Source organism: Oxyura jamaicensis, chromosome 2, assembly GCF_011077185.1.
Source record: "Oxyura jamaicensis isolate SHBP4307 breed ruddy duck chromosome 2, BPBGC_Ojam_1.0, whole genome shotgun sequence".
Taxonomy (NCBI): domain Eukaryota; kingdom Metazoa; phylum Chordata; class Aves; order Anseriformes; family Anatidae; genus Oxyura; species Oxyura jamaicensis.
In genome coordinates this window covers 96,187,198-96,206,979 of record NC_048894.1, presented here as the reverse complement: position 1 = coordinate 96,206,979, position 19,782 = coordinate 96,187,198, and the positions used below count along the sequence as shown (strand labels likewise).

At 45.2% G+C, this 19,782-nt stretch overlaps 1 protein-coding gene across 1 annotated transcript in view; it reads left to right on the top strand.

Moving 5' to 3' along the window:
- The window catches only part of PARD6G (par-6 family cell polarity regulator gamma), a 59,692-nt gene that overhangs the window by 10,676 nt on the left and 29,234 nt on the right, over window positions 1–19,782 (top strand). The gene's annotated exons all lie outside the window — the stretch shown is intronic.

Sequence of the window (19,782 nt, the reverse complement as noted above, 5' to 3'; positions counted from 1 at the left end):
TCTGTCATTACCTGAGCATGCCAAGTGCACCGCTCCGCCTGTTTGAGGGAGCTGTGAGGAGGGAGGGGATCCTATTCATATTTAGAAATACTATCTATCTATCCATTGTAATCAGTGTCATATCTAAATGATTCATGGCTGTATAGTATATCAATGCGCACAGATCTGTAGTTATTTAAAAATAATAATAATTGTGTCACAAATGGGTTCTTGTTTGATTCTGACCTGGCAGGCAAACAGATGATGATTTCTCCTCTGTCCTTAAATAAAGGAGTGTTGATTCTTCCCTTTTTGAAATCATCAACCAAGTGCTGGGCAGAATTGCTCGAATGTCAAGGTGACTTCAGATTTAAGTGGCTGTGTTGTTCTTGTCAAGCTTTTACTGCAGATATCTGGCAGTATACCCTACCTTCCCCCTGAAGGCTCTGTCTGACAGTTGCTTCAGACGAGGGTTGCTTTTTATAATGAGTTGTCTTCCTGCAGAACTCCTTAAATCCCAGAGGAACCCGGCACTGTGTTAACACTGCCTCCACAGTGTTTCAGTCATGTAGTGATTTATAGCACAGGGTTTGGAATTGAAATCTGGTCAGTAGCAGAGTCAGAAATGAGACTTGATCTCTGTCTTTGAACAGTCATGTAGCTTTTTGGGGCTGGGCTCTTTGCTGTGTGGGTTTGTGTATTGATGAGGATTTAGCAAGAGGCTCCAGCCTGCTCACTGATAGGAGCTGGTATAGCGTGTGGTTTGATTTTGTGTCATCAGATACAGGCAGAGCTGTGTGGCCCTCCCCATCCAGAGCATCTTGTCTGCCTCCTTCTTTTGGATGAAAATAAATGCTTGAGGGGGCAGTGGAGAAGTGGAACCAGACCAGTTTCTTTTGTTTGTGTATCTGTCAGATGAGCAGGAACGTCTGTGAAAGAGGAGTTGGGTTGTTAGCTCTCCTTTCTGGTGCAGGAAGCGCTGAGTTGGATGACAAGTCCTATTACATCTCCTTCCTGCAACGCCTGTTAGGGCTTGTGAGTGTTCGTGGTGGGTCAGGTCATGAGAAATTGCTTGCATGACTGTCATGCCTGCATCAGTTCAAGTTTATTCATGTGTCTCTGGATCAGTCCTGTTCCAGACGCAGCAGTCCTTGCTCCAAGCAGACTGCTAGAAGCTTTGACTATCCCTAGTGGCACTGGGAGAGAGGAATTGCTACCAAAGTTCTGGTCACACAAGTAGGCAAATAAGAGAATACTGTTGGCTACATGTGGGAAAGAGGCTCCCTCCTCTTCTTCATCAGGAAATTGTATGTTAGTCAAGGAGGTTTCTAACTTGTAACCTTAATGGAAAAGTGCAGTGTTTCCTTCCTTCTTAAAGATCTTTTCTTTTACTTGCTGTTCAGTGGAAAGAATCATGGTCACACAAAAGGAAGCTCACATAAAATGGAAGACCAGTCCATGCCTCCCCACACGTGGCAATGCCTGAAAGCTTTCCCAACATGTGTTCTCTTGTGCTGCCTCTAAAGCTGAAGGGGAACAGTGAATTTTGGCCTGTGCCTTTGACTAATGGCACCTTTAACACGGGACTCTTGTGGCTAATGCTTGAGACTCATGCTTGTGGATGCTTCCAAACCACCTCATGCATTTCCTTTTATGAGAAGAGACCTTGAGAAATTGTTCCCTTCAAAAATAGCAGGAGTTCCTGAAATTTTACTTGTCTCTTCCTCCTTTGCTCCATCATAACCCCCCGTGCACACACACAGAGTTTTTGCTTTCTTAGACTGAGGTGCTGGAGCAATGCTGGTCCTTCTGCTGGAGAACAAGGTGACCAGCACCTTTCCCAGCGAGCAGGAAACCATTGTGCCACCCTGGGGAATGCGGCGTGTCCGCTGTGCTTCGGCTCACACCCTAAACTCGGGCTGCGGAGGCGGGAAATGAAGTTGACAGGGATGCCAGTAAAATACGAGGCAGGTTCTCTGACTTCAATGGAGACTGCAAAGCATGGGCTGTACAGCTTGCTGGGTCGTGGATCGCTGTTCTTCGGTAGGAGAAGTCCTAGGAGGTGACTGCCAGAGGTTGTTCCCGCAGTGCTGTTGAGGAGGGAGGAAACTGGGCAGAAGTACGTAGCCGTGGAACAACTGAGTAGTTGAAGTTCAGGTCTTTTTCTAGCCGAGCGGACTGTTTATCAACTGCGTGATTAGTCACTTTGTCTGTTTTCACAGTTTGTAGCTGGGTTATCCTTTCTCTTGTGAAGTGGGTTATATAACGATGATAAACCAGCTTAACTGTTTGTTACCAGAGGGACAAAACTGGTGACAATAATCAAGCAACAATTTGCTAGTTTATTTATTTTTTTTAATTTTCTTTTAAATCTGAGCTTAGTCTTGTAATTAAATTCAAACGCACTTCCCTCATTTGTCCTGAGGCTAGCTATGTGCATGCTAGGCTGGTGTCCAGGTATGGGATAGCTGTTTTAGTCTGTGTCCTCAAATTTTTGTTTGTTTTTTCCCCACACCTGAGCCCCAACATTTTCAGGATCACAGCAGCTGTTCTCTCTTCAGGCAGGGAAATGTCAGTGCTTATAAGCCAGCCTTTTTATTAAGAACTGGATTGCTGTTCCCAGTGTGCCTGCCACAATTACTGCAGATGCTTTTTGGGGTCTTGAGGTCTCTGGGACATCTGACGGTTACATTTGAGTACACTCAGCTGTGTCAAGCTTTTATAGCTCGTAGTGATCCATCTGCTGGAAGTATGTGTTGCTCTTCCTTCCCTCTCCCCTCCAACACCAAATTACAATGCAGATAAAAATCCTAATTAGACAACCAGGCTATAAAAAGAAAAACAAGCCAGTTTTCTTTTGACTCGCTTTCCCAGGCTACAGTATGGGCTGTGTCCTCAGCTGTTGTAAACTGATGTGGCTCTTGACTTCATTAGCACAATAGCGATTTATATCAGCTGATGCTTCCAGCCCAAGAATTTACTCACTTGGCTGAGACCGCTGTCAAACATACCCAGAACTCTGCATGGAAGATGCCTGCTGGTGGGGAAAGGACGGATGTACCAACGACCTTAGAACAATGCAAGGAATTATGGATGTGTTTGACTTGCTCCACAATAACTGAACTCTTGTACTCTAGCCAAGACCTGCATGAAGGAAAGGCTTATCTGTTGATGCAGTTCCTCATCAGTTTTTCAAGACTTCATTTGTTCTGTGTCTGTTTTAAACTGTGGCTCTTGAGAGACGCAGTACTGTGAATGCAGCAAAAATTGAAAAGAAAAGTGTAAGCTGTGAATTCAAGTAGAAACAAAGAACTAAAAAACCCAAATGGGTCAGTATCACATACTGTGACTGTGTTACCTTTTTCCTTGTATGATTAAATGGAATGCTGTTACTATCAAGTCTTGTTTTAATGCCTGTCTCCTTGAGGCTGTGTGCTCAAATGAGGCTGTTTTGGTGGCTCTGAAACAGAATGGAAAGACCAAAAGCACGAGTACAAACCTTCACCATAAACCTGCCTGAAGCCACTCCTCAGACCTTGCAAGCAGGGCATCAGGATTTAAGTGAAGGTCTACGAGACAACAGACTCCCAAGATTTCCCCTCTTTTGTTCGAGTTATCTGCTATGGTGTGTTTAACTCTGGGAGATTTTGTGTGTAGTGTCAGCAGGGACTCAGACTGTGCTTGTGGCTGTTGCACGAGCACAGCTACTGATAGTCTGAATCAGCAGGTGTATTACTGTGGTTTTTAAGCAACTTCCATAAACACAACAGTAAACTAGGGATGTTGGGGAGCTTTTTTAAGCCTGAAACAGAATCTAGATCAAATTCATACTCTTTCCATTAATAAAATTAATTTTAAAGCTTTCTAAAGGTTCGAATGGTTACATAAGTATCCTACAGGTAGGGGACAGGTGAAGTGCTGGAGTGTCAGATGCTGGATCTGTATTTTTGCGTGTTTTCAAATATCAGGCTTCCCACAGGAACATAAAAGAAAAAAAAAGCCTTAAGAAGCTGAAGAGCATTCTAACACAGCAACTAAACCTAAAACACTCTATAAAGCTAACCAGAACAAGGCCTAACATAATAATTTAGTTAATGCCACAAATGAACTGCAGCTGTTAATTGAGGTGGCCTGAAGCTAGAGAAGGCTGGTGTTTTGCAGTACCTTTATTGTCTTGTATTTTGGAGTCTGGAAAACTGATAGTGTGTAAAAAGCCATTAAGTACCATCTTCAGAGACTCGCTATTAAGTGTCTGTTCTTCTGTAGTTATATTTTAATAGCCTATTACTGTAACAGTAAACCAGCACATTGAACACCAGACCTTGCTTTTCTCCTTGAGCGGTTAGCGCTGCTGTCTACCATCAGTTCTCACTTAAAGCTCAGTCCAAAATCAACAGGGAGAAATGTGCGTTTACCAGGCTGGCTTTTGGATCTGGCCTTGAATTTGGTTTGTTTTAATGGCTTTGGAAGAAGCTAATTTTCCTCTGCAGCGTGCAGTGACTGATGTGTTTAAACTGCTGTGCCATGCAACAGAAAGTTTCTTCTTTATGTGCAGCAGCAGATAAATAGCTTTGTTTTTTTTACCTGGCAAAGTGCTGTTCTGCTTGAAGTACCAACATCTGTGCTTAGCTTTCTTGTTTTATAAAATCATAGCAATCACAGTGAGTTTTAAAATAAAAATGTGCTAATGGGAATCGTGCCCAGGTCTGACTGAAAAACTGATGGTGGGTTGTTTTATTGTCTTTCATACTCTAAGCAGATAATCCTCAGGAATGGTGGTTGGCTGTCTAGCCACATGTGTTAAACATGAGAACAGGCTTTGAGGCAGCAACTAAAATTAAACCTATTTTCAGCTATCTAAAACCCTTAACTCTCAGCTTAGACTTCCAGAGGAAAAGTTGAAGTCTTTCACGTCTTTTTGGTTCTTCAGTAACCTTCCTGTTTATTTTACAACACAGGCGTTAACTCTCTCACCTCAAAAGGCTGTCCTGAACAAGAGCAGGGTGATTTTACTGCTCTCAGAGGCACCTGATATATTAAATAATAAAGCGGGTAGCAGCACATATTGAGGGGAATCCTGAACTGCTTCTCGTCTTGCTCTTAGTTGGGCTGCGCACATTTTCAGAATGTCTTTCTACAAATCTGAGGGAATAAAATTAAAGCTGAGGGTGCAGGCGGGGTGACTTGAGCCTTATATGCTCTTGGAGGGAGGAGAAGCCACTGCTCTGGCACTGGTGTAGTTCATTGACACAGTAGAAGATGCAGCTCTGCTGCTCTCCAGACTGTCCTAGGGCTGCCACCATGTCTCCTCTGCCCTGGCATGGGTGTGTCCGAGTGTCTGAGCTCTCTGAGAGAGCTCTTTGGCAGAAAACCAGTTGTTCTTGTGAGGCATCAGCGTGGGATGGGCAGGACAACCGATTGATGTTGCCATGAAGCCTCAGCTTCCTGGGAGGAAGCACTTTGCTTGCAGACTTTGGAAACAGGCAACGCTGCTGCATTGAAAAAGGAGGAAAAAGCATCTTGCCTTAGCTTTGACGAGATTAGGGAATGGTGGTAGATTTCATGCTAATATAATAGGAATTGCTGCTAGGCTTAAATCCTTTCATGATTTTTCTCAGAAACGTCTCTGTGTTTGAGCTGGAGGGGTCTTTGAACGCTTGTTAAGCCAAGTAATCTTTGTCCCACTCGAGTCCTTTGATATTTGAAGATAAGTAAAATGCAGCTGCTTGTTTCACTGAAGTCTGGCAACAAATTACTGTAGCTCCATTGCCCCACCTTTCATGTGCAAATGATGAGACTGGGTAATCTTTCAACTACTTTATTAAGCATCTTTGAAAACATTACGTTTTATCTGGCTTGTCAGACATAAACACAAAACATGGATTTTGTTTTTTGGCATGGGTAGTAATACCTGGTGGCTGAGCAGAGCCAGCACAAGGCTGCTTCTCTCCTTGAAAACTCCCTTCTTGGGGTCCGCAGATATTTGGTTTTCATCTGCAGTTATTTTAATTGCAGCCAGAAGAGTTGGTAAGCAAGAATTGTAGGTGATAGGCGAGGAGCGTTGCCTGCAAATTGGGTTTCTAGAGTAAATCTGAAATTTGTTTTACAGTAAAGTTTTCACTGGGCACTGTATAAATGTTGATAGCTGCACCATACGCTAGGGATGGAGCAAAAGCCTTGCGAAAATACTGCTGGTCTGTAATTGGCAGAAAAAACTGTTGGCACTTCTGCATTAAAGCTACATGGGGCTTGCTTTTAGTTGCAATGTTTAGTGACTTAATAATGAAAACATTAATCAATAAAAATTATACTATAACTGCTACAGCTGATTGCATTTAAATTGCATTTAGCTGGCACTGGCACCACAAGCTCAGCTGAATTTAGGCTAACGGAACTCATTTACAGGGGAAGCTCTTGCAGCCTTTAATAAGAAACTCTACTGAAATCCATGCTTGGCTTTCACTGGTAAGCTACTTGAGAACAAGTAAATAACCACTCTTTTCTTTCATTCCTCACTGCCGTGTGTTGTATTACAGTTGCAGATTGCTGCTGTGACAGGGCTTAGAAAAACAAGACAGAAGGACTCCCCCAGTTATTCCCAACTATGTCTACATAAAGACAGTCTCCAGGATAATTATCATCTTATTTGTACTGTTACAATCTTGTTTCCTTCTTTGGTCTGGCCCTTTTAATTTAAGATAGCGAAGCTGCTCGAACAGGTGGCTTGACCATACAAAAACAGCTTGTCCATCCTCTCCCGTTAAGGTCTCTGCAAGGGAATTTTCCATTATTTATATTTCCCTACCTTAGCAGTCAAAATACAGGATTCTGTTTCCTGCACATGGCTCAGGTTTTTTCCTGTTCTGCCTAGCTGTCATTTCCGTTCTTAAATGATGGGAACAAGTACAGCGTGCGGATAATAATGAAAGGCACTTGACAATCTCTTCTTGACACATGGTGTGGATTTCACCTGAAGAGACCTCGCGCGCTCAAAGTCGCTTTCATGTGGTGAGGGAGGATAGATAGCACAACACAAATGCAGATGTTAACTCAAGATTCAGGCCGTTGGGAATAGGCTTTCTGTTGAATTTCTTAAGTACTCTAAAGGGCTTCTGACAACTTAATGGGTGTACTCTTGCACTGAAAGCAAGTGTGCAGTGTTGGATGCTTCTGCTAGCTGTTCCTAGTTAAGTTAGTTTTTCAATGCCTACTAACTGAAACTGTAACTCTAAAAACCTTAAAAATAGATGCTTTTTAAAAGCGAAACCTCCTCTTTTGTCTTCTCAGTGCCTGTGTTGTTAGGATTGTGCTTTCCAAACATGACTGTCAGCTTTTATAATACTGCACAAGAACTCAGGATATTCAGTTCCAAGAGGGAAAGCGGTGTGAGGACAGTTGAAAGACCTCTTTCTTGAGCCTACCCGTAATGAAGATCTGCTTGAATCTTATTTTTTCCTCTGTGCTATGTTTAGAGTAGCAAAGAATCCTGTGGGAATATAGAGGAAACTATTAACCTAGAAAACTTCACTGTTGTTCTTGCTCTTCAGTCCCCTGCTATATACTGACACTAAGTAACCTCTAAAAACTTCATATGAACAACTTCCACACCACTCATCTCCTCCTCCTTTCTTCCCCCTTCATTTTCCAGTATTTTTTCTGTCTCTCCGGTTTCTCCCCCTTAGTGCTTTTTTTTTTTTTTTTTTCTTTTTCAGCTCTCTGCTTTCTGTTCCCTGTCTTAGTTTTGAATTGTTCTGCAAGGTCAGTGTGTTTGCTGGGCGAAAACACACAGGTGCTGGTGCCTGGTATTCCAAGCGTTAGAAGAAAGCTTGGAGAGTGTTACTAGCAATGGAGTGGCAGTGACAGAGCAGGAAAGGAAGTAAGAATTAGTGAGGGAAAACTGCTTGCAGTCAGGGTCTTAAATGAATTTATTCTCTGCTTATGCCTTTGGATTAGAAATAATAGAGAAGTTGGGGATTTAAAAATAAGCAGCAGGAAACTTTGAAGGAGAACACTTATCTAAATGTTTATTTCACTAAGAAATAACGAAATTTTGTAGTGTCTGGTCACTGTGAAAATTGGAGAGTTGGTGGAAAGCAGTGTCCAAGCACGAAGAAGTCATGGAAGGTCTCTCCTAGCCTCCAGCAGCAGCGGGCTCTGAGACTGAATTTCTGCCTCCTCCTCCACTGCAGGTAACCACGGCTGTTCCTATGGAAGTGGAGGTACCAGCTGAGGATTTGAGAAGGCTTAAACCTGTTTTAGTCCTCCACAGGTACCAGGGAGGTGTGATAAGAGGAGGTCTGTCACTTTTGACATCTTGCTGAACACTGATGACAACCGGTCTGTTTGCTTTGTTAGCCTGGGTAATGCCTTACTGCTTTGTTTTCATTCTGCCAGGCAATCTGGTACTTTGAGTGTGTATCCAGCAGATGCAGTGGTTTCATTTACGGAGTAATGTCATCTTCAAGTCTCCGCGTACTCACTACAGTCTAGTTTTAAATGCATTTGGCATGAGTGAACAGGAGAAAAAAGCCACAGTCTTAACCAGAAAGCCATGGAGTTTCAGAAAGAACTCCCTTCAAACTGTAAGAATTTGAATGAATGCTTTGTAATAGATCCTACAAGTCCATGGGTTTGGGTGTCTTTGTTGCTTGCGACAAAGAATAATGAAGGAGTTCCCAAAGCTTACAGTCTTAGAAACTGCAAAAATTCTAACATATCTTTTTTTCCCCTCTCTAAAGGATATGTGTAACACACTTGAAGTAGAGAGTGGAGCTAAAGGTATATATACACATATATTTGTTTCAGAGCAGTTCTTAGCTGAGACAGTATCAGCAGGAGATGTGACAGTCTTGTTAGGCCTGCATTACTTTTTGCTCACTTAAAAGTGCACTGGGAACTTGTGCAATGCAATCATTGATTTTCTGTACCCAGTTCTGGCTGAGTATTGAGAGGAGAGGGTAGCTTACAAGGAACCAACGTAACATTTATGCATCAAGCTCTTGGGACATGAGCTCTTTCCTCAAGCCTGAATCATCTTTACCCCTGCAGAAGACCTCTTTATGGTGGATTTGACCTATGCTTCCCGAACAATTTGATATTCTCGTTTCCAGTGTTAAACTAACTTGGATCCTACAGTGCTGTGGTTGAAAAGCTGCTTCTTCATCCCTTAGGTTGCTTCACGAGGGAGTCACTTTTCCATGTGGGTAACCACATCATGTCTTCTTTTATCGGGCTGTTGTACCTCAAAGGTTGTGTCCTAAGGGTGCCCCTAGATAATAACCGAGGCGCAAAGAGTGCTGATGACCTGCCAGTGAGCTTTACATTTGCAAGGGTAACTGAGCTAACTCTGGTCATGATTTCCATTAGGTCTGCCTAACACCTCTTCTTGTGTAAATAGGACAAGCCTAGAGGCGCATCAGATTCTTTGTTTTAGTTGACTTCAGGAGTGGTGTGGCTGGTGCCTTTGTGACCTCTTCAAGGTATCTGTCCTTGCACTGGGCCATCATTATGAAAAACAGGAAACTTTCTGTTTAATTTCACTCTCCTGTTCAGGTCTCGTGTCTTTTGCTGTTGAAAGCAAAGGTGCTGGTGAGAGTATTGCAAAACTTCCCCTTCCATGCTTTTTGGCTGATTTCAAAAAACAGAGATGGGTTCAAAGGTTATGTGACAGCATTACCTGGCAGCTCTTGTCACATTGTAGAGTTTGGGACCTTAACTTTTCTTGTATTAAAGCTGTTTTCAGGTTGTTTTGAGGGCTCCCAGCTTGTCCCCTAGAAGAGCACTGCCCTGTGCTGTATTTTGCTTTACTCAGGATTTACTTTGTCCTTCCCCGATCTATTTGGCTGCCTTCTGCTGGTTACAGGGATCTGTTACTGGCATGCTCCATCTGGAATGGAAGTTCAAGCAACTTGTATGTTGAAGGCCTTGCATGCTGTCTTCACCGTACCTCAGGGGTGTCTGGTGTGTATGTGTAAGCTGCTGTTCTGATAGCTCTCAAAAGACGTTGCTTTGCACTCTCGAGCTCTGTGCCATTTTTTGGGGCAGAATGTCCTGAATTGGAGTCTCCCCACGTGGCATGGCAGTGCAGTAAGGTGAGGAGGGAAGAGCAGTGTGTCTCTTTCAGCATTCCTTAAAGCATTAGCCAGGTTCTGTGCTAGAGGCTGTCACCATACATTGCTGTGCACTTATCTCTGTCGTGTGTGTGCTGCAGAGCACTCTGAGATGGGGGTGGTGGGATGGGGTGGTATTTAAGCTCATCTCAGGCTTGCCATGTCATCCAGAGGGGGATGGAGAGGAGAGGGGGAGCACTGAGAGAAGCTTTGGCTGGCTATCCATTGTGGCTTAGCATATGCTGCTGTGGGCAAAGTGGTTTGGCTGTGCCCCAAAACCCATATCCCCTCCCTGAAACATTCCCAGAAGCAGCTGGCCACAGGAGCCAGCTCATGGGCTGCAGATCACAGGAAACAGCTTGCTGCAACATATGTGTCTTCCTTTGCTCAGATGACCCTCAGAAAGGGTACGTGTCACCTGCATCATCGCTGGGAAGCGCATAGTGTTGGCAAGCAACAGGAGGGATGTTGCTGGCGTGCACAAAGACCTCTCTAACAGTGGGCTTCCACCAGCGTCGAACCCCCAGACAACGCAGAGAGATGGTATTTGAGCATCCCTGCAACTCATTTGCAAGTCCTACCTCTGGATGCCTGGAGTAAAGCTGTGCAGCAATATCTTCCGGAGTGTGTGGGTTGGGATTTTTGTTTGTGTTGCCTTTTGTTTTCTTGTTTTTTCCCAGTGCTGTACCTCAGTCAGTAAGTGGTGGCTGTGTCCCACACCCTTCTTCTCACGAGTTGCATCCCAAGTTCCCAGAGCCGTGTTGCATCATGAGGAAGTGCTGGAGCTGCAGTGCGGTGTGGGTGCCTTGCTGCCCTGATGGGTGTCACACGGTGTGTGGGTAGCACGCTCTGGAGTCCTGTTGGTCTGGTTTATGGGTGTGTGTGCTTATCTTGGAGGATCGGAGTTACTAGCTCCATCTGTCTTCAGAAATGTTATTGTGTCTGTCTCAGCCTTTCCGTCGGTTCCATGTGGACATCCCGAGAGAGCTGAAGCGGAGGTGTGAAGAAGGTGCTTCTACGTGTGCATTGGCAGCAACCGAGAGGGAATTGTTTCCCTGCTCACATAAACCTGGGTAGCTAGCTTGCTCGCTAGCACTTGCCATGTGCTGTGCTTCCATGGTGGCTCTCCTGCAACGGGCATGGGCTGAGCAGTTCTGGTGTCCCTGCCTCAAAGGCCTCCTGGCACTACCAAGGCTGCCTGCGTTGGCAATGGGTATTGCTGGAGAGCTGCTTGTGCACAAAAGTAGCAAGGGGGAAGTTACATCCCTGCTGAGGAGGACTCACTGCGGCAGGGAATGCTGTTAGAGGTATTTCTAGGCCCACAGATTCATCTGTAGGGTGCCCAGTGGCTCTGGCACGACCTCACATCCCTTTGACATGGCCAGGCTGTGTCAGCTCATGCAGCCCGGTGTGGCATGTGGAGCTGAGCATGTTCATGCTCTGTGCTGTGTGGTGGTGAAGTCTGTTACTCAGATCCTGTGTTCTCACTGAGACGTGGTACCTGACTTGGAGCAGTTGCACTGTTTCAGGGAAAAACATAGGATTTGCTTATGATGCTAGCTTTCACACTGCCTACAGTGTCAGGAGTGGATGCTGTTCCGTGCAGTGAAGGAATCCCTCTCCTCTTGAACACGCTGCCTGTCTACAGTGCATGCACATAGCTCTGTGAGCTGGTCCAGTGTACAGGTGCCAGAGGTAGCACACTTGGTTCAGGGCAGCAGGGATGAAGAGTTCAGGAGCTCTTGTCACCATGCAACCATCTGTATTGAACCTCTCTGCACTTGGCTGCTTCCCTAGCTCACAGGCAGGAATCTAATGGTTATGAGACTGTGTTCTTCATATCACTGAGGCTTCTTCCAGACCTTACCTGCCCAATAGCAGACAGCTTTAAAAAAAATAGAAAAAGCAGAGGAAGAGAGAATGCACAGGAAATGACAATTATCTATAGGAAAGATGGGGAGAGAACTGACAAAACACCAAAATCTCTCATGCTTTTAAAAAGGAGCTCAGTAAGGATTTGAGTTCCAAATTCAAGTTCCAAGTTACCAGTTCATACAAGTGGGGTGTGCGTCTGCCACTGGTGGCACAGTCACTGCCACTACACGCTCCTGTGTAACGTAGTCACCTCTGTGATAATGCATGTGAGCTTTTGCAGTGTGCAGAATTCTGCCTTCCGAACAGCCTGAGGCAGGTAGACTTTCTTTTTCTTTCTTTGGGGGGGGGCCGCGCCCCCATTTTCTCTTTTATGATGGGCAAGTGACATGCCTAACTTCTTAACATCCCACTGAAAGGTAGGTGAACAACTTTTGCACTGGCCTGATAAACTTTTCTTCGTGATATTTTTGGGGTCTTAAAGACACTTCAGATCCAATGAATCTCCTTATCCTTTAAAACTGTGGTGCCAGGTTCAATTCAAACCCTATAAAAACCCCAAGGAGCAGAACAGTTCTGCCAGCTTTATTTAGAAGATTCCGAACCCTCATATATGAAGGCAGTTGTGTGACAGCTCAGGGGATTTGACCTGACCATTGCAAGATAAAACCCCTCATGTCTGTGTGAGCTCCTCTAAGGAGCACTTTGCCAATGGCTGTGTAAGCTGGGAGCTGGTAAACAGCTTCTTTTCTTCAGACATAGTGTGGTTGTCTGTTTTCAAGGCAAAAGATGGTGTTTAAAGGGAAGTCTACAGTCACAGCTGTCTTTCTCATGATCGTCTCTGCGTGCCTGTCTCTGGAAATGCTGAATGTGCTACTTCATGCGGGAAATTCAAATACAGATGTATAGGAAGGAAAGGAGTAATATTTTGACTCTGGAAACTGGATTTCTGCCTTCCTTAGTAGAGAAATATGCACAAGAAGTCCAGGGTAAATGCATTACCCCCTGTTGCTCTGTGGGGTAAAATTGGAGAGCAGTGTCACTGTCCATAGCCATTCACTAAGTTTTTCAGCCAGTCCCTCTTTGAGGTGAAGAACTTTCATTTTAAATGACCTTCATTCATTTAAAAATAAAGCAAACAAAAAACACCCAAGCCTTTTTTTTTTTTTTCTTCACATTGACTGGCTTCTGAAACTGCTGGGAGGTGGTATGTCCAGCTGTATTATCTCACCAGAAGACGTGTAGACAACTCCAGTACTAACGCGACATACTTAAAACAGTCAAAGAAAAGCTGATTTTCTGCCAGCCATGTCACGATTTAGATAGAGAGGAGCTGAGTTCTGGGTGTGTTGTCTTACGTACCTTTATTTGTGTGGCAGGTTGGATACCAGCACCTCAAATAGCAATTGTGGTCTTCAGCAAGCATTTCATAATGAAGTTACTTGACTCACCAGCTAGTGGGAATAGCAGCCTAGATCCACTTTACTTGCAGGGAAAGGGCTCCCTGGGAGAGACTTTACAAAGGCTTAACAACATTCTCTGGATTTTCACTAGTCTGCATTTTCTCCGGTGGCTGGGATGTAATGTGCTGGTAAATTGGTTAAACTTGGGGCTTGAGGTCCTCTCCTCAAGTGCTCTGTGCAGCTCTGTGGTCCCTCCTCAGAAAGGAGAAAGAGACCTTATATTGGAGTGTTGCCACCGTGTCTGCTGAATCATGACCATGAAAACCGCTGAAGGGGGTCTGCGCTAAATAACAGGTGTTGTCTGCCAATGGTTATTTTTGGTGGTTTCAATTACAATCCTCCTTTCTCCAACGACCGCACGGGTGTTTGTGTAAGTGGATGCTGAATTGCAACAGCGAAGCCACTGAGTACCTAAGCCAAATCCCAAAAAGAGTGGACACGTTTGCAGCAATGTGCCTGTTCTTCTCTGCTACTCCAGCCCGTGACCCTGAACCTCTTCCTTGTATAAACATGGATGTAAGCAGTCAGGATATTTTTGTTTAGGAGCAACATCAGGAGGTTTAACTGGGAAGAGGCAGCACAGAGGATGGAGCAGTGGTTAGGCTTTTGAGTCTTTGTCTCAGTGGGAAAGTATGAATGCATTTAATACTGTATTTGCACTCTTGACTGGCTGAGACCCAGCCCTGACCACAGCGCCTGCTGATGCTGCAGGGATTGCTTTGGCATTTAGCATCTGGACGAAGGAAAAGCACTTTGGGGAGCTTATTAGTAGGCTGAGAAGAGCAACCCTGACTTTTTTTTTGCATCCTTTCACTCTTATCCTTTTTTTTCCCTCCCCTTTCAGCAAACTCAGTGTTTAGACGTCTTGTGAATGAATGGCGGAAAGTCTTTGACTTCTGTTTTGAGGGGAAGCCAGGAGTGACTAACATTCCTTAATCTGATTTTATTGCACATTCTTGTCTTGGATATGTTTTCTCTTTCCCTCAACCAAAAGAAGAAAACAATTCCTGATGCAAGTGGTTTCTAAGCTCTGTCTTCCTGTAGCTCCACATGTGGCTTTCTGTATCCATTTGGGAACTGACTTTGTGTATTGTTTAGTTCTCGTGCAAAAGATCTTTCTCCAAATTCTGACTTGAATAAAAGCAGGAGGGAGTTCAGATGCTCAAGCTCATGATGCCAGCTGTGGCAGACAGCAGATAAACGCTGTTCCGTTTGGTACGTTCATTAGCATTCTAGAAATACCTGACTTGTCTGTTTCCTGATTAGGAGGTCTCTAGACAAATGCTTGTGTTTTTCTTTTTTCTTTTTTTTTTTTCTTTTTTCTTTTTTTTTTTCTCACAGGAAACAAAGTGTTCAGAACTTCTCTGGAAAAAATTAGGAATGCCTTTCCATCTACATAACTGTGGCGTTCTTTCATTTGCACGTGTTGCTGGCCCCTGTTTGGCGGGGACCTCTCTGCATGCTGGTAGAGCATTTGGCGCAGAAACAAAGTGCCCTAGCTCCCTCCCTGCACCCCCAGCAACTCTCATTTCTGCCTCTTCCTTCAATCGGCAGATGTAGGAGATGGGTTTGACAGGAGTCGAGTTGAAAATGGTTTCAAGGGGAGGGGTTTAGTCTCATGATACTTGATCAAAGCCTGCTATTATCACTGAAATATGGGTGGTGTTACTGATGCTTGTTTGTAGCTTGTGAAGTCGTAGGTGCTTGTCTAGTTTCATTTTGTAGGCAGATGGCTTTTAGGTAAAATAATGACTTCTCAGTGTGCTCTCCTGAAGCGAGACACCGCTTCCTTCCTTCCCCCCCACCCCACCAAAGTAAAGCTTAAAGTCTTCAGTGACCAGGAGAGTTCGATTCCACCAAAGACAAAATGTATCCTGTTTGTTTAATAAATAATCAGTTGGCTTTGATTTTTTTGGCTTAATTTAGTCCAAGTGCTTGGGGGCGGATAGATGGGAATGCAGCCTTGGGGGTGGAGACTTTCAAGGAAAAAATCAAGGAGTAGAAAATTAAAGTAGCAGAGGATATATCCTTCAGCCAGGCTCTGGGAGACAGCATTGTGGCACGTGTTGTTGCTCGTAGCTTTAAAGAACAAAACAGTGATTCCCGAGACACTATAATGTATTTACATGCTCACAATTAGGTAAAGCTTCACTTGCTTTATTTAGCTCTGGCAATGCTTTATGCTTTTATTCGCAAAGTCCTTGTTTCTAGAGCCCGGGGTTGTCTGCTGATGTGGGCCTGCAAACCTTCTAGTTTTCCCAGTTACCAAGGAAAATCCTAGACCTGAAAACCCAAGCGGAGTATCTGTGGGTCTAGCTGCACAGATACTGGTACAGGCAGTTGCATTTTGGCTCCCTCTGTGCTCTCTTGGCAGGGCATGAACCACTTTTGCTCCAGAAGCCACATAGTTGTGTTAGCGTGGTGCCAAGCTCGGATTCCTGTGCCTGGTGTTTGGAGCAGGGTGGGCGCGTCTGCAGTGGATGGGATAGCCCTGGGCCTTGGTGCTCCAGGGGTAAGCTAACAGAGCTCTGGGTGTGAGCATAAATATTTTATATGCCTATATATTTGATTTTTTTTCCTATGCTATGCTCTTGTTTGGGGGAGGAGGCGGAAGAGGGGAATTACATGGGGCTCCACCAGATACTCGCAAGTACTATAAGCAGGTACTCGCTGTGTACTACACGTAAATTTCTTTGGAGTAGGTACCATGAATGGTTCTTTAGCGGTGTTAATACAGATATCTGTGCACCACACAGGGTGTTCAGGTGACAGATAGCAAATGTATGCTCTCCAGGGTCACTTTTCTGACCACCTGGGGACAACGGTACAGGTAGTTGCCATCAGCCTTGAGACATGCCAGAAGAGCATCAGCGACTGGGGTGAAGGAGGGAGGAGGTGAAATGCCAGTGTGTTGAGGTAAAACTCCCTCTCAAAAGGAAGAAAACTTATTTGCTGAAGCTTTTCTACTTAGACCCCAGTTTTCTACAGCAGTTCTTTGCCTGGAAATGTCTTGCACTTCGCTGTTGCGCTAAGGCCCATAAGCCTTTGAATTACAGTATGCATGCTAATAAGAATTTATTGTTTTTGTGCCCTTGAAATGAACAAAAACACTCCCACTCAGTATTAGCAGTCAGAAGGAGAGCACACAGTTCCCGTTGTGCCGTGCTCTCCCCTTTCCCAGCCACCCTCCTGTGCTGTGAGGGGTTGCTGCAGATCTGCCATGTTGCAGTTTGCGCCAGAAGCATAGCCCCTGTTTGCTTTCACGCTGGCAAAGGTGGACCTTTGGAAAACTGGGGAGGACGTGCATGTGGGAGGGAGAAGGTGTATGGGTCTGGGTTAAGCTGAGATGGCAAATGAAAGTCTCGGGAGTGTTTTGAGTAATTCTCGCTGCTTTTAGAGGCGTATAAAAGCAGAGGGGAGGGAAGGGGGAGGAATTTGCATTCTCTGCCAAAGCTTCCCACAAGTTGCATCCCTTTTTGAAAGGGAGTTTACAATGAAGGGCCAAACTGTGCTTTTAGACCCTGAGGCCTAGCAAGGCACCCAGCTTTTCTTCTGCAGCCCCGCACAACCATGTAAGGAGATAAGGCCTGCTTCTGGGGGCAGCTGGGCAGCCATGTCCCCTCACGCTCCACCAGGAAGAGGCCTTGGCTGGACCCCTTGTGCCAGTGTCCTTGCCATGGCTCCTGCTCTCCAGGCTGTCCCCTTGGTGGTAGACATTTCCATGTGGTGTCCTCTTCCTCCTTCACCTCTGAGCCCCTGTGTGAAGGGCAGGCCACTGCTGTGAAAGCTCTTGCTCAGGTCGGTAGTTTGGTCCCACGTTATCAGTGACAGACCTAGAGAACATCTTGGAAAAACACGCTGCAGAAACTGATGTGGGGTGCATTCATCAATAAAATCATCATGTGGGCATCTGAAAAGCAATCTGACACAGGGGGAGCCTCTGTTCAATGTGTTGTGTCCTTCCGTGGCTGCTGACGCTTTGCCTCAGGAAAGAGAGGCTTGGAAAAGTCCAGAGGTGAGCAGCGAGAGGAAGAGGCTTATGAAACTTTTCCTTTGGTTTTTCCCCCATGTTAACTGGACAAACTGAGGCAGGAAGAAAGGTCTGACGCTGTTGCAGGGTATAACTGCTGGGAGTTGTTAGATATGTCTGTCCTTGTGCCTTGGCTCGGGTCAGGAGGGCACTTGTGAAGTGTCAGAGCACGCAAGCCGGATTCCTGCTGCATAAAACCAGAAGCTGCTTACCAAAAGCCCACCCAACGTGCTGTGGCAGGAGACCAGGCCTCGTCTGAAGCAAAAACCTTGCCAGCTTTAACTCTGGCTGTCGGCACCCTGAGTACCGTTGCCTTACGGAGAGCCCTGCTGGGTTTGCCCACCCGGGGCCAGCTCCAGCCTGGTGGTGCAGCAGGACAGACTGCCCTGTCCAGAGGCTGTGATGGCAAACCTCAGCACTCCATGGCTGCAGGCACGGCATGCTTTCCAGTGGAGATGTGTGGCAAACTTTTACGCTCTCTGACAGCAGGTTTGATGATATATGTATATGTATTTCTAAATAGCTGCTTTTCACGCTGTCATGGAAAGTTGCCAGGGGCCCTTTTCCCATCATCTCACTGCTCTCCCTTCCCGGGAGATAATTGGTTTTTGTCTCACTGTGGAGAATTGCACTAAATGGTTTCTTGAGGTCCATGCATATCAAACTCATATACAAGTGGTATGTGGCAGGTTTCCTCAGCTGTTGTGTGCTCCCACAGAGTTATTTAGAAATGTGTGCACACCTTTCACAATAAGTGTATGCTTTTGCTGCAGTCTTAGAGCGTTTTGACCAGACTTAAATGCTTTGAAAGGTATGTAAGAGAAAATTAAATGTAAAGTGGAGAGGAGGGATGGGAAAGAGGCTTGCTTTTTTCCAGAAATGGGTAAGAGAGGGTAGTGTGAGGAAGACTGGAGCCACCAGAAGCAAAATGCTAGCTTTCCTCACAGGCAGTGCTTCCTTTATGTCTATGAGGTGCAGGAGGAATTAGTGGGGTATGTCCTGTGTATGCTGAAGTTTGCCAGTTTCTGTCTGAGCAAATTTCTTACCTGTATGTGAGCAGGTGAAGCAAAATAACAAATCAGCTTCTTTGTCCTCTGTTCAGTCCCTCTGGCAGTTTTTGTTCCCAAACAGCCCAGTTTAGATACACAGCAGAGCTCCCATGGTGAAGTCTGCTATGTTCTTGGAGACTTGGATCTCCTGACCCTTTGCCCTCCATGTGTCTGGGTGACTTTGTTTTCAAACATGCTTAATCTAAGTATGTGTGTTATTCTGGCCCTCTGAAGTCCAAATCTACTGTTAGCCTCATGTAACAAATGAATGGTAGTTGGAAAATGTAAGTAAACTTGTGCAATGCTGTTGCCCTTAGATTATGAACTCCCAGATACAGTTCCCAACACCAACCATATTTGCTTGCTGTTAAAGCTGCAACCCCAAAGCTGTAAATCCCCTTTTCCCCCCCTTTTTTTTAAGGAGATGGGAAGAAAGGAGAGCGTATTACTTCTCCTCCTCCCCACCCACCCTTGTTTGAAATTTCCGAAGATGGGAGAGGAGGGAGCGTTTTTGACTTATGTGAATAGTCAATACATAAAACCTTATCCAAATCAAGGGTGCAGTGTCATAAATAGTTCTCATCTCTCATATGCTCATAAGACTGCATGCTTGGCTTTCTTGGCAAGCTCGGGAAGCACTTCTGACTATTAACCGGCCATTAATTATCTGTGTCCGTGTGGCTGGGATGCACAGGCATTCCTGACGTAGGAGAGAGCAATGCGTTACAGGCTCGCCAGCCGTCCTGTTCGGCAGCTCCAAGGCGGCTGTGTGTCCGCGCTCCTTCAGCCCTTGGGCACGTTGGTGACATGGTGCAGTCGCGCAGCAAAGTGACTTGTTTTTTCTGTGGCTCTCCCGTTACTGAATTCCTAACTTGTGTTCTTTATCTCACCTCCTCCTAGGGGTCTTGCTGCTTGCAGGGGTTGTTGGCCACCCTCTGCTCCATTCAGGCACTGTGAAGTAGCTGAGTGGGAGAAAAGCCTCTGTCTTTGGTGGCTAGACTGGTTTTTGCACTGGCGATGACTTCATCTTTTGACTATGCAATGTGTCTGAGACTAGGTCTGCTGGAGACACACCTGAGTAACTTTGGTTGTAGAGATTATTAAAGAAAAATGCTCCCCCTCTAGTTATAATAAAACTCCTGCCATCCATTTCCTGAGTCCTAGCACAAAGGTAGTCTCCAAGTGAACTATCATGTTACACTTTAAAAAATAAATAAATTGATTTTTCCTTTGTTGTTTGACCTGCACTCTATGCCAGCATCGCTGGATCCAGTTAAGTT